Genomic DNA, 12,630 nt, shown 5'->3' on the forward strand with positions numbered 1-12,630 from the left:
CTACTGGATAATCAGCTATATGTCAAGGCAGAGAAGTGCGAGTTCCACACAGAAGAGGTGTCTTTCTTAGGATACATAGTCTCACCTAATCATATCCAAATGGATCCTGCGAAAGTCAGTGCAGTATCCCAGTGGCCCACACCAGACTCCAGGAAAAAGGTTCAGCAGTTCCTAGGATTTGCTAACTTCTATAGGAAGTTTATTAGGAATTTCAGTTCTGTTGCTGCTCCTCTGCATGTTCTGACTTCTCCTAAGGTTCCTTCAAGTGGACCCCCCAGGCGGATCTTGCTTTCAAACTTCTCAGAGATAGATTCACATCAGCTCCCATACTCACCATTCCAGATCCCCAGCGCCAGTTTATGGTCGAGGTGGATGCTTCCAATGAGGGAATTGAGGAGTACTGTCTCAACGTTCTGCAGAAGACAACAAGATGCATCCATGTGCTTACCTGTCGCGGAAGTTGACAACGGCAGAGCGGAATTATGACGTGGGAAACAAGGAATTGTTAGCTGTAAAAGCTGCCTCGAGGAATGGAGACACTGGCTGGAGGGTGCAGAGCAACCGTTTTTAGTCTGGACAGATCACAAGAATCTAGAATATATAAGAAAGGCTAAGCGTCTCAACTCCCGTCAGGCCAGGTGGACACTTTTCTTTAGTAGATTCAACTTCACACTCTCTTTTCGTCCCGGTCTCAGAATCAAAACCCGATGCTTTGTCTCGCCTTTACGATCCCGAACCACTTGCGGTAGAGCCTAAGACCATCCTTCCACTTAACCGGGTGATCGGAGCCTTTTCCTGGCAAGTGGAGTCAGACGTTAAAGAGGCAAATGTCATGAATCCAGCGCCTAGCGAGTGTCCCAACAATCTGCTGTTTGTTCCTGAGGCTCTTCACCCAAGGTCATCCACTGGGCTCACTCATCTGTGCTTTCGTGCCATCCGGGAGTAGCAAGAACAATGTTCAGGATTCAACAACGTTTCTGGTGGCCATCCATGAAGAAAATGTGGCCGAGTATGTAGCGGCTTGTCCGTGTGTGCGTGTAATAAGACCTCATCTCAAGTTAAGATGGGCTTGCTCCAGCCGCTGCCGATTCCCCATCGTCCTTGGTCACACATTTCGATGGATTTTGTGACAGGATTTCTCATCCAGAGGCAAGACTACGGTTCTAACAGTGGTTGATCGATTTTCAAAAATGGCTCACTTCATCCCATTGACCAAGCTTCCTCTGCCAAAGTCACCGCAGAGGTCATGATGAATCACGATTCAGGATCCATGGATTCCTAATGACATTGTTTCCGACAGGGTCCACAATTCATTTCCGCCTTCTCGAAAGAGTTTTGTCGACTCATAGGTGCCACCGTCAGCCTGTCATCAGGATATCACCCTCAGTCAAATGGACAGTCGGAGCGTCTGAACCAAGAACTAGAGACTACGCCACGTTGTCTCGCCTCCCGGAACCAGACCACCTGGAGTGACCACCTCACATGGGTCGAGGTTGCCCACAATACCCTTCCCACGGCGGCCACAGGTCTCTCTATATTGCATTGTGTCAATGGTTATCAGCCTCCACTTTTCCCTAGCAGCGAGTATGAGTTGATGGTTCTATCGGCACATGCCATGATCAGACGTTGTCGCAGAGTTTGGGCTGGTGCTCGCCAGTCTCTTCTCCAGTTCAGCTCGGATGAAGGCTGTTGCGGACGCTCATCGCAGGGTCGCTCCTCCTACAGTCCAGGCCAAAAGGTTTGGCTCTCTACCAAAGACTTACCACTCCATGTCGCCTCAAAGAAACTGGCTCCGAGATTTGTGGGTCCGCTTCCAGTGTCCAGAGTCATCAACCCGGCTGCACGCTTGCAACTCCCCAGGACCTTGAGAGTGCACCCAACGCTTCACGTTAGTAGAATCTGCCGGTGTGTGAGAGCACACTTGTTCGCCTCCAAGCCCTCCACCGCCCCAGTTCTTTGAAGGGGTGACGTTTACAAGGTCCGTAAGCTACTGGAGGTCCGTAATAGGGGAGGGCAAGCAATTCCTGGTAGACTGGAAGGGTTACGGTCCTGAGGCTAGAAGCTGGATAGCTGCTTCATTTATCGAGACAAGACTCTTATCCACGACTTTTACAATCAGCCTGGGCCATCAGGAGTTGGCCCTAGAGGGGTACTGTTGTGCACCGACAGATATGCTAGAGAGGTTCAGGTCATTTATGTTCGCTTTCTCTCATTCCAGGCTTCCTGATTGTTTTCACCTGTCATCACACCTGTCTCCTATGCTCATCAGTGTCAGCCCGCCCTGATTGGTCCCACCTGTGTCTTGTTACCATGTGCTTAAATTCCCTGTCTCCCATTGTTCCTTGTCAGTTCGCCTGGTCTTTTGCCATGATCAGGTCGGGTTATGTTGTGCTCTTGAAAGTTTTTGATCCTCACTACGTGAGCGCTTTCATTTTGTTCACTGCAGAACCGAAAAATAAAGTACTTACAAATACTTTATCTCTGTCTCCGGTCGTGCAATTGGGTCCTACTTCCTAAGTGTCTGAGATCGTAACAGAACGAACTGACCACATTATGGACCCAGCCGACCCAAGAACGCTTCACGCCGCTCTGTCGGTACAGGGCGTGACGATTTTTCATCACGAGGAAAAACTGGACAAAGTCAGCCGGAAATACAAGAGCTGAGAGGACGCCAGGCCGGGTTCAGGAAGAATTATCTACACAGATGCAACAACTGGTTGCCCAAATGAATAATTTTTCACTCATCAACAGACTGCTCCTCCGTGACGCCATCCACAGCTGAGAATTTGCCTGTCAATACTCCAGCTGACGACCCAGGTCAGGCTGTTTCCTCCCGTACGGCTGGCTCTTCCGGAGAGATTTTCCGAGACTCTTCGAATTGCAGAGCCTTTCTGGTACAGTGTGATCTGCATTTTCAACACAACCCAGCAGCTTTTTATCTGAGCATGGTAAAGTGGCGTTTATTGTGTCTCATTTAACGGGAAGAGCTGCAGCCTGGGCTACTGCAGAATGGTCTAGAGACACCGAACTATGTTACTCATTGGCCGATTTCATAGAGACTATGAGGCGCATTTTGACCACTCATCGCCTGCTACGGAGGCCAGCAGAAGACTGTTTCAATACGCCAGCTCAACCGTCAGGTGGTTGATTATGCCATCGAGTTTCGTACAGCAGCAGCGGACAGCGGATGGAATGTTCCGCTCTTCGTGACGCCTTCATGACAGGACTTTCGAACCGATAAAGGACCAGCTGGCTCCACTGGAGACACCCGGGATCTGGAATCCTCATCGCTGTGGCCATCCGGATCGATAACCGCTTCGAAAGAGAGAGGAGCGCCGACGAACCGAGATGTTATTCCCAGCTTCCAGAATTCGCCTCGGAGGGTCGCGCCGCCAGCGGAGGATTTCCAGCTCATGTTACCGGACCATCTGAGGACTACACTTCCGAATGACTCCGGTGAACCCATGCAGCTTGGAAGAACCAGGCTTTCTCTGGAGGAGAGGCAGCGCCGCTCACGGGAGGGTTGCTGTTTCTACTGCGCCAGCCGGGTCATCAACTCGCTTCATGCCCGGGAAAAGATCGTGCTCACCAGTCAAAAGGAGGGCGCTGGTGAGCAAGTTTCCCGCAGATTTCCCTCCTCGACCTGTTACTCAGGTAGACATTTGTATTAACAATCAGACCATTGACCAGGGTGTATTAATAGACTCAGGGGCTGACGAAAGCCTTATAGACTGGGGCCTAGTCAAACAGCTAAAAATAAAAACTGTCCCGCTATCTCATCCTGTTAGTGCCAGTGCCTTAGACGGCCGCTTGTTGTTCACAGTTACCCATTGCACTGAGCCCATACAGATTACTATAAATAAGGACCATACCGAGAGCATGCAATTTCATATTTTTGAGTCGACTCAGCACCCGATTATTTTGGGGTTTCCTTGGTTGAAGATCCACAATCCTCACATAGACTGGCCTTCAGGAAAGTTAAGGAATGGGGAGAGGATTGTAAGGGCAGGTGTAAACTGCAACCTGTTAATGCACCAACAGACTCTAGTAGGATCATTATAGATCACCCTGACTATCCTGATCTACACAAGGTACCTTCCTGTTACCATGATTTAAAGAAGCGTTTAACAAGTCTAAAGCCTTGTCGCTACCTCCTCACCGAGATTTTGACTGTCCCATTGATCTCTTACCGAGCCCCCATTCCCAAGGGAGACTTTACTCGATTTCGAGACCTGAGAGAACAGCAATGGATGAATACATCTCCTCTTCACTCAAATCAGGGATTATCCGTCCTTCATCGCTCCAGCCGGAGCGGGATTCTTTGTGGGAAAGAAAGACGGGTCTCTGAGACCTTGCATAGACTACAGTCCACTAAATGACATTACGGTGAAGAACCGCTATCCTCTGCCACTCATGTCATCTGCTTTTGAACTGCTTCAACGGCCAAGATATTCACCAAGTTGGATTTAAGAAATGCATATCACTTGGTTAGAATAAAACAAGGGATGAGTGGAAGACTGGATTCAACACTCAGAATGGTCACTATGAGTACTTGGTACGTTTTTGACTGTGCAATGCACCGCTGTTTTTCAAGCTTTTGTGAATGAGGGGAATTCTTGAATATTTCAGTGTTTGTGTATCTGGATGACATACTGATTTTCTCCCCAGACCTAATCATCTCATGTTAACCATGTCCGCCAAAGTTTTGCAGAAACTACTGGATAATCAGCTATATGTCAAGGCAGAGAAGTGCGAGTTCCACACAGAAGAGGTGTCTTTCTTAGGATACATAGTCTCACCTAATCATATCCAAATGGATCCTCATAAAGTCAGTGCAGTATCCCAGTGGCCCACACCAGACTCCAGGAAAGGTTCAGTTCCTAGGATTTGCTAACTTCTATAGGAAGTTTATTATTTCAGTTCTGTTGCTGCTCCTCTGCATGTTCTGACTTCTCCTAAGGTTCCTTCAAGTGGACCCCCCGGATCTTGCTTTCAAACTTCTCAGAGATAGATTCACATCAGCTCCCATACTCACCATTCCAGATCCCCAGCGCCAGTTTATGGTCGAGGTGGATGCTTCCAATGAGGGAATTGGAGGAGTACTGTCTCAACGTTCTGCAGAAGACAACAAGCTGCATCCATGTGCTTACCTGTCGCGAAGTTGACAACGGCAGAGCGGAATTATGACGTGGAAACAAGGAATTGTTAGCTGTAAAAGCTGCCCTCGAGGAATGGAGACACTGGCTGGAGGGTGCAGAGCAACCGTTTTAGTCTGGACAGATCACAAGAATCTAGAATATATAAGAAAGGCTAAGCGCCTCAACTCCCGCCAGGCCAGGTGGACACTTTTCTTTAGTAGATTCAACTTCACACTCTCTTTTCGTCCCGGTCTCAGAATCAAAACCCGATGCTTTGTCTCGCCTTTACGATCCCGAACCACTTGCGGTAGAGCCCAAGACCATCCTTCCACTTAACCGGTGATCGGAGCCTTTTCCTGGCAAGTGGAGTCAGACGTTAAAGAGGCAAATGTCATGAATCCAGCGCCTAGCGAGTGTCCCAACAATCTGCTGTTTGTTCCTGAGGCTCTTCACCCAAGGTCATCCACTGGGCTCACTCATCTGTGCTTTCGTGCCATCCGGGAGTAGCAAGAACAATGTTCAGGATTCAACAACGTTTCTGGTGGCCATCCATGAAGAAAATGTGGCCGAGTATGTAGCGGCTTGTCCGTGTGTGCGTGTAATAAGACCTCATCTCAAGTTAAGATGGGCTTGCTCCAGCCGCTGCCGATTCCCCATCGTCCTTGGTCACACATTTCGATGGATTTTGTGACAGGATTTCCTCATCCAGAGGCAAGACTACGGTTCTAACAGTGGTTGATCGATTTTCAAAAATGGCTCACTTCATCCCATTGCCCAAGCTTCCTCTGCCAAAGTCACCGCAGAGGTCATGATGAATCACGATTCAGGATCCATGGATTCCCTAATGACATTGTTTCCGACAGGGTCCACAATTCATTTCCGCCTTCTGGAAAGAGTTTTGTCGACTCATAGGTGCCACCGTCAGCCTGTCATCAGGATATCACCCTCAGTCAAATGGACAGTCGGAGCGCCTGAACCAAGAACTAGAGACTACGCTACGTTGTCTCGCCTCCCGAACCAGACCACCTGGAGTGACCACCTCACATGGGTCGAGGTTGCCCACAATACCCTTCCCACGGCGGCCACAGGTCTCTCTCCATTCCATTGTGTCAATGGTTTCCAGCCTCCACTTTTCCCTAACAACGAGGAAGAGGTGATGGTTCCATCGGCACATGCCATGATCAGACGTTGTCGCAGAGTTTGGGCTGGTGCTCGCCAGTCTCTTCTCCGGTTCAGCTCGGATGAAGGCTGTTGCGGACGCTCATCGCAGGGTCGCTCCCTCCTACAGTCCAGGCCAAAAGGTTTGGCTCTCTACCAAAGACTTACCACTCCATGTCGCCTCAAAGAAACTGGCTCCGAGATTTGTGGGTCCGCTTTCCAGTGTCCAGAGTCATCAACCCGGCGGCACGCTTGCAACTCCCAGGACCTTGAGAGTGCACCCAACGTTTCACGTTAGTAGAATCAAGCCGGTGTGTGAGAGCACACTTGTTCCCGCCTCCAAGCCGTCTCCACCGCCCCAGTTCTTTGAAGGGGGTGACGTTTACAAGGTCCGTAAGCTACTGGAGGTCCGTAATAGGGGAGGGCAAGCAATTCCTGGTAGACTGGAAGGGTTACGGTCCTGAGGCTAGAAGCTGGATAGCTGCTTCATTTATCGAGACAAGACTCTTATCCACGACTTTACAATCAGCCTGGGCCATCAGGAGTTGGCCCTAGAGGGGGTACTGTTGTGCACCGACAGATATGCTAGAGAGGTTCAGGTCATTTATGTTCGCTTTCTCTCATTCCAGGCTTCCTGATTGTTTTCACCTGTCATCACACCTGTCTCCTATGCTCATCAGTGTCAGCCCGCCCTGATTGGTCCCACCTGTGTCTTGTTACCATGTGCTTAAATTCCCTGTCTCCCATTGTTCCTTGTCAGTTCGCCTGGTCTTTGCCATGATCAGGTCGGGTTATGTTGTGCTCTTGAAAAGTTTTTGATCCTCACCACGTGAGCGCTTTCATTTGTTCACTGCAGAACCGAAAAATAAAGTACTTACAAATACTTTATCTCTGTCTCCGGTCGTGCAATTGGGTCCTACTTCCTAAGTGTCTGAGATCGTAACAGAACGAACTGACCACATTATGGACCCAGCCGTCCCAAGAACGCTTCACGCCACTCTGTCGGTACAGGGCGTGACGATTTTTCATCACGAGGAAAAACTGGACAAAGTCAGCCGGAAATACAAGAGCTGAGAGGACGCCAGGCCGGGTTCAGGAAGAATTATCTACACAGATGCAACAACTGGTTGCCCAAATGAATAATTTTTCACTCATCAACAGACTGCTCCTCCGGTGACGTCATCCACAGCTGAGAATTTGCCTGTCAATACTCCAGCTGACGACCCAGGTCAGGCTGTTTCCTCCCGTTACGGCTGGCTCTTCCGGAGAGATTTTCCGGAGACTCTTCAATTGCAGAGCCTTTCTGGTACAGTGTGATCTGCATTTTCAACACAACCCAGCAGCTTTTTATCTGAGCATGGTAAAGTGGCGTTTATTGTGTCTCATTTAACGGGAAGAGCTGCAGCCTGGGCTACTGCAGAATGGTCTAGAGACACCGAACTATGTTACTCATTGGCCGATTTCATAGAGACTATGAGGCGCATTTTTGACCACTCATCGCCTGCTACGGAGGCCAGCAGAAGACTGTTTCAAATACGTCAGCTCAACCGTCAGGTGGTTGATTATGCCATCGAGTTTCGTACAGCAGCAGCGGACAGCGGATGGAATGTTCCGCTCTTCGTGACGCCTTCATGACAGGACTTTCGAACCGATAAAGGACCAGCTGGCTCCACTGGAGACACCGGGATCTGGAATCCTCATCGCTGTGGCCATCCGGATCGATAACCGTCTTCGAAAGAGAGGGAGCGCCGACGCAACCGAGATGTTATTCCCAGCTTCCAGAATTCGCCTCGAGGGTCGCGCCGCCAGCGGGGGTTTTCCAGCTCATGTTACCGGACCATCTGAGGACTACACTTTCGAATGACTTCACATAACCCAAGCAGCTAGGAAGCACCAGGCTTTCTCTGGAGGAGAGGCAGCGCCGTCACGTGAGGGTTGCTGTTTCTACTGCGGCCAGCCGGGTCATCAACTCGCTTCATGCCCGGGAAAAGATCGTGCTCACCAGTCAAAAGGAGGGCGCTGGTGAGCAAGTTTCCCGCAGATTTCCCTCCTCGACCTGTTACTCAGGTAGACATTTGTATTAACAATCAGACCATTGACCAGGGTGTATTAATAGACTCAGGGGCTGACGAAAGCCTTATAGACTGGGGCCTAGTCAAACAGCTAAAAATAAAAACTGTCCCGCTATCTCATCCTGTTAGTGCCAGTGCCTTAGACGGCCGCTTGTTGTTCACAGTTACCCATTGCACTGAGCCCATACAGATTACTATAAATAAGGACCATACCGAGAGCATGCAATTTCATATTTTTGAGTCGACTCAGCACCCGATTATTTTGGGGTTTCCTTGGTTGAAGATCCACAATCCTCACATAGACTGGCCTTCAGGAAAGTTAAGGAATGGGAGAGGATTGTAAGGGCAGGTGTAAACTGCAACCTGTTAATGCACCAACAGACTCTAGTAGGATCATTATAGATCACCCTGACTATCCTGATCTACACAAGGTACCTTCCTGTTACCATGATTTAAAAGAAGCGTTTAACAAGTCTAAAGCCTTGTCGCTACCTCCTCACCGAGATTTTGACTGTCCCATTGATCTCTTACCGAGCCCCCATTCCCAAGGGGAGACTTTACTCGATTTCGAGACCTGAGAGAACAGCAATGGATGAATACATCTCCTCTTCACTCAAATCAGGATTATCCGTCCTTCATCGCCTCCAGCCGGAGCGGATTCTTTGTGGGAAAGAAAGACGGGTCTCTGAGACCTTGCATAGACTACAGTCCACTAAATGACATTACGGTGAAGAACCGCTATCCTCTGCCACTCATGTCATCTGCTTTTGAACTGCTTCAAACGGCCAAGATATTCACCAAGTTGGATTTAAGAAATGCATATCACTTGGTTAGAATAAAACAAGGGGATGAGTGGAAGACTGGATTCAACACTCAGAATGGTCACTATGAGTACTTGGTAATGCCTTTTGGACTGTGCAATGCACCAGCTGTTTTTCAAGCTTTTGTGAATGAGGTTTTGGAATTCTTGAATATTTCAGTGTTTGTGTATCTGGATGACATACTGATTTTCTCCCCAGACGCTAAATCTCATGTTAACCATGTCCGCCAAGTTTTGCAGAAACTACTGGATAATCAGCTATATGTCAAGGCAGAGAAGTGCGAGTTCCACACAGAAGAGGTGTCTTTCTTAGGATACATAGTCTCACCTAATCATATCCAAATGGATCCTGCGAAAGTCAGTGCAGTATCCCAGTGGCCCACACCAGACTCCAGGAAAAAGGTTCAGCAGTTCCTAGGATTTGCTAACTTCTATAGGAAGTTTATTAGGAATTTCAGTTCTGTTGCTGCTTCTCTGCATGTTCTGACTTCTCCTAAGGTTCCCTTCAAGTGGACCCCCAGGCGGATCTTGCTTTCAAACTTCTCAGAGATAGATTCACATCAGCTCCCATACTCACCATTCCAGATCCCCAGCGCCAGTTTATGGTCGAGGTGGATGCTTCCAATGAGGGAATTGGAGGAGTACTGTCTCAACGTTCTGCAGAAGACAACAAGATGCATCCATGTGCTTACCTGTCGCGGAAGTTGACAACGGCAGAGCGGAATTATGACGTGGGAAACAAGGAATTGTTAGCTGTAAAAGCTGCCCTCGAGGAATGGAGACACTGGCTGGAGGGTGCAGAGCAACCGTTTTAGTCTGGACAGATCACAAGAATCAAGAATATATAAGAAAGGCAACGCGCCCCACCCCCCGCCAGGCCAGGTGGACACTTTTTTTTAGTAGATCCAACTTCACACTCTCTTTTCGTCCCGGTCTCAGAATCAAAACCCGATGCTTTGTCTCGCTTTACGATCCCGAACCACTTGCGGTAGAGCCCAAGACCATCCTTCCACTTAACCGGTGATCGGAGCCTTTTCCTGGCAAGTGGAGTCAGACGTTAAAGAGGCAAATGTCATGAATCCAGCGCCTAGCGAGTGTCCCAACAATCTGCTGTTTGTTCCTGAGGCTCTTCACCCAAGGTCATCCACTGGGCTCACTCATCTGTGCTTTCGTGCCATCCGGGAGTAGCAAGAACAATGTTCAGGATTCAACAACGTTTCTGGTGGCCATCCATGAAGAAAAATGTGGCCGAGTATGTAGCGGCTTGTCCGTGTGTGCGTGTAATAAGACCTCATCTCAAGTTAAGATGGGCTTGCTCCAGCCGCTGCCGATTCCCCATCGCCTTGGTCACACATTTCGATGGATTTTGTGACAGGATTTCCTCATCCAGAGGCAAGACTACGGTTCTAACAGTGGTTGATCGATTTTCAAAATGGCTCACTTCATCCCATTGACCAAGCTTCCTCTGCCAAAGTCACCGCAGAGGTCATGATGAATCACGTATTCAGGATCCATGGATTCCCTAATGACATTGTTTCCGACAGGGGTCCACAATTCATTTCCGCCTTCTGGAAAGAGTTTTGTCGACTCATAGGTGCCACCGTCAGCCTGTCATCAGGATATCACCTCAGTCAAATGGACAGTCGGAGCGTCTGAACCAAGAACTAGAGACTACGCCACGTTGTCTCGCCTCCCGAACCAGACCACCTGGAGTGACCACCTCACATGGGTCGAGGTTGCCCACAATACCCTTCCCACGGCGGCCACAGGTCTCTCTCCATTCCATTGTGTCAATGGTTTCCAGCCTCCACTTTTCCCTAACAACGAGGAAGAGGTGATGGTTCCATCGGCACATGCCATGATCAGACGTTGTCGCAGAGTTTGGGCTGCTGCTCGCCAGTCTCTTCACACAAGTTAAGCTCGGATGAAGGCTGTTGCGGACGCTCATCGCAGGGTCGCTCCTCCTACAGTCCAGGCCAAAAGGTTTGGCTCTCTACCAAAGACTTACCACCCATGTCGCCTCAAAGAAACTGGCTCCGAGATTTGTGGGTCCGCTTTCCAGTGTCCAGAGTCATCAACCCGGCCGGGTCGCTTGCAACTCCCAGGACCTTGAGAGTGCACCCAACGTTTCACGTTAGTAGAATCAAGCCGGTGTGTGAGAGCACACTTGTTCCCGCCTCCAAGCCCCCTCCACCGCCCCAGTTCTTTGAAGGGGGTGACGTTTACAAGGTCCGTAGCTACTGGAGGTCCGTAATAGGGAGGTGCAAGCAATTCCTGGTAGACTGGAAGGGTTACGGTCCTGAGGCTAGAAGCTGGATAGCTGCTTCATTTATCGTAGACAAGACTCTTATCCACGACTTTTACAATCAGCCTGGGCCATCAGGAGTTGGCCCTAGAGGGGTTACTGTTGTGCACCGACAGATATGCTAGAGAGGTTCAGGTCATTTATGTTCGCTTTCTCTCATTCCAGGCTTCCTGATTGTTTTCACCTGTCATCACACCTGTCTCCTATGCTCATCAGTGTCAGCCCCGCCCCTGATTGGTCCCACCTGTGTCTTGTTACCATGTGCTTAAATTCCCCTGTCTCCCATTGTTCCTTGTCAGTTCGCCTGGTCTTTTGCCATGATCAGGTCGGGTTATGTTGTGCTCTTGAAAAGTTTTTGATCCCTCACTACGTGAGCGCTTTCATTTTGTTCACTGCAGAACCGAAAAATAAAGTACTTACAAATACTTTATCTCTGTCTCCCGGGTCGTGCAATTGGGTCCTACTTCCTAAGTGTCTGAGATCGTAACAAGAAGTTTGTTTAATCATTTTAAGATTGGCTTTAATCAATGTTTGAAAAGTAGTCCTTCATATGATAAATGAGTAACATATTGATGGTATTATTTCCACATATTTCTCTCCATTCTTCCTTCTGCCAACGGTGTCGCAGTTTCTCGTCTCTCCTGTTGTTGTGCTTAGTGCGTACGCATGGGTTCGAGTTTGCGTGGAGGACCGCACCTTTTCCAGTCAAGTTAGTATTTTATAAATCGCAAACCTTGCGTAGAAACGGCGTACGCCATTTTTTCTTGCGTAAATCCCTTTATAAATGAGGCCCCTGGTCTAGAGCCATGGCATCATAATGATAGTAATAAGAGGTGGATTAATTCGGGTGGGACTGTGTAGGACCTCACTGAAGGCCCAGGCCCCAGGCCCACGGCCCGCCACTGATGAAACGTATACTTTTTCGAATCATACAGTTTACATGCAAGTCTTCCAGTGATAGGATATATATTATGATTCTGAAATGGGCCGTCCTGCATACTAAATACTTTAAATATATTTTGATGTGGATAGTTTATTACGTTGTTTGAATGCAGGTCTTTTATTTGTAACATTGTACTTCTACCATGTGGTGTTACTACTTTTAATCAGGTTAAATATATGAATAATTCCCACATA

The sequence above is a fragment of the Pseudoliparis swirei genome, chromosome 13 (genome assembly GCF_029220125.1).
Source record: "Pseudoliparis swirei isolate HS2019 ecotype Mariana Trench chromosome 13, NWPU_hadal_v1, whole genome shotgun sequence".
Lineage (NCBI taxonomy): Eukaryota > Metazoa > Chordata > Actinopteri > Perciformes > Liparidae > Pseudoliparis > Pseudoliparis swirei.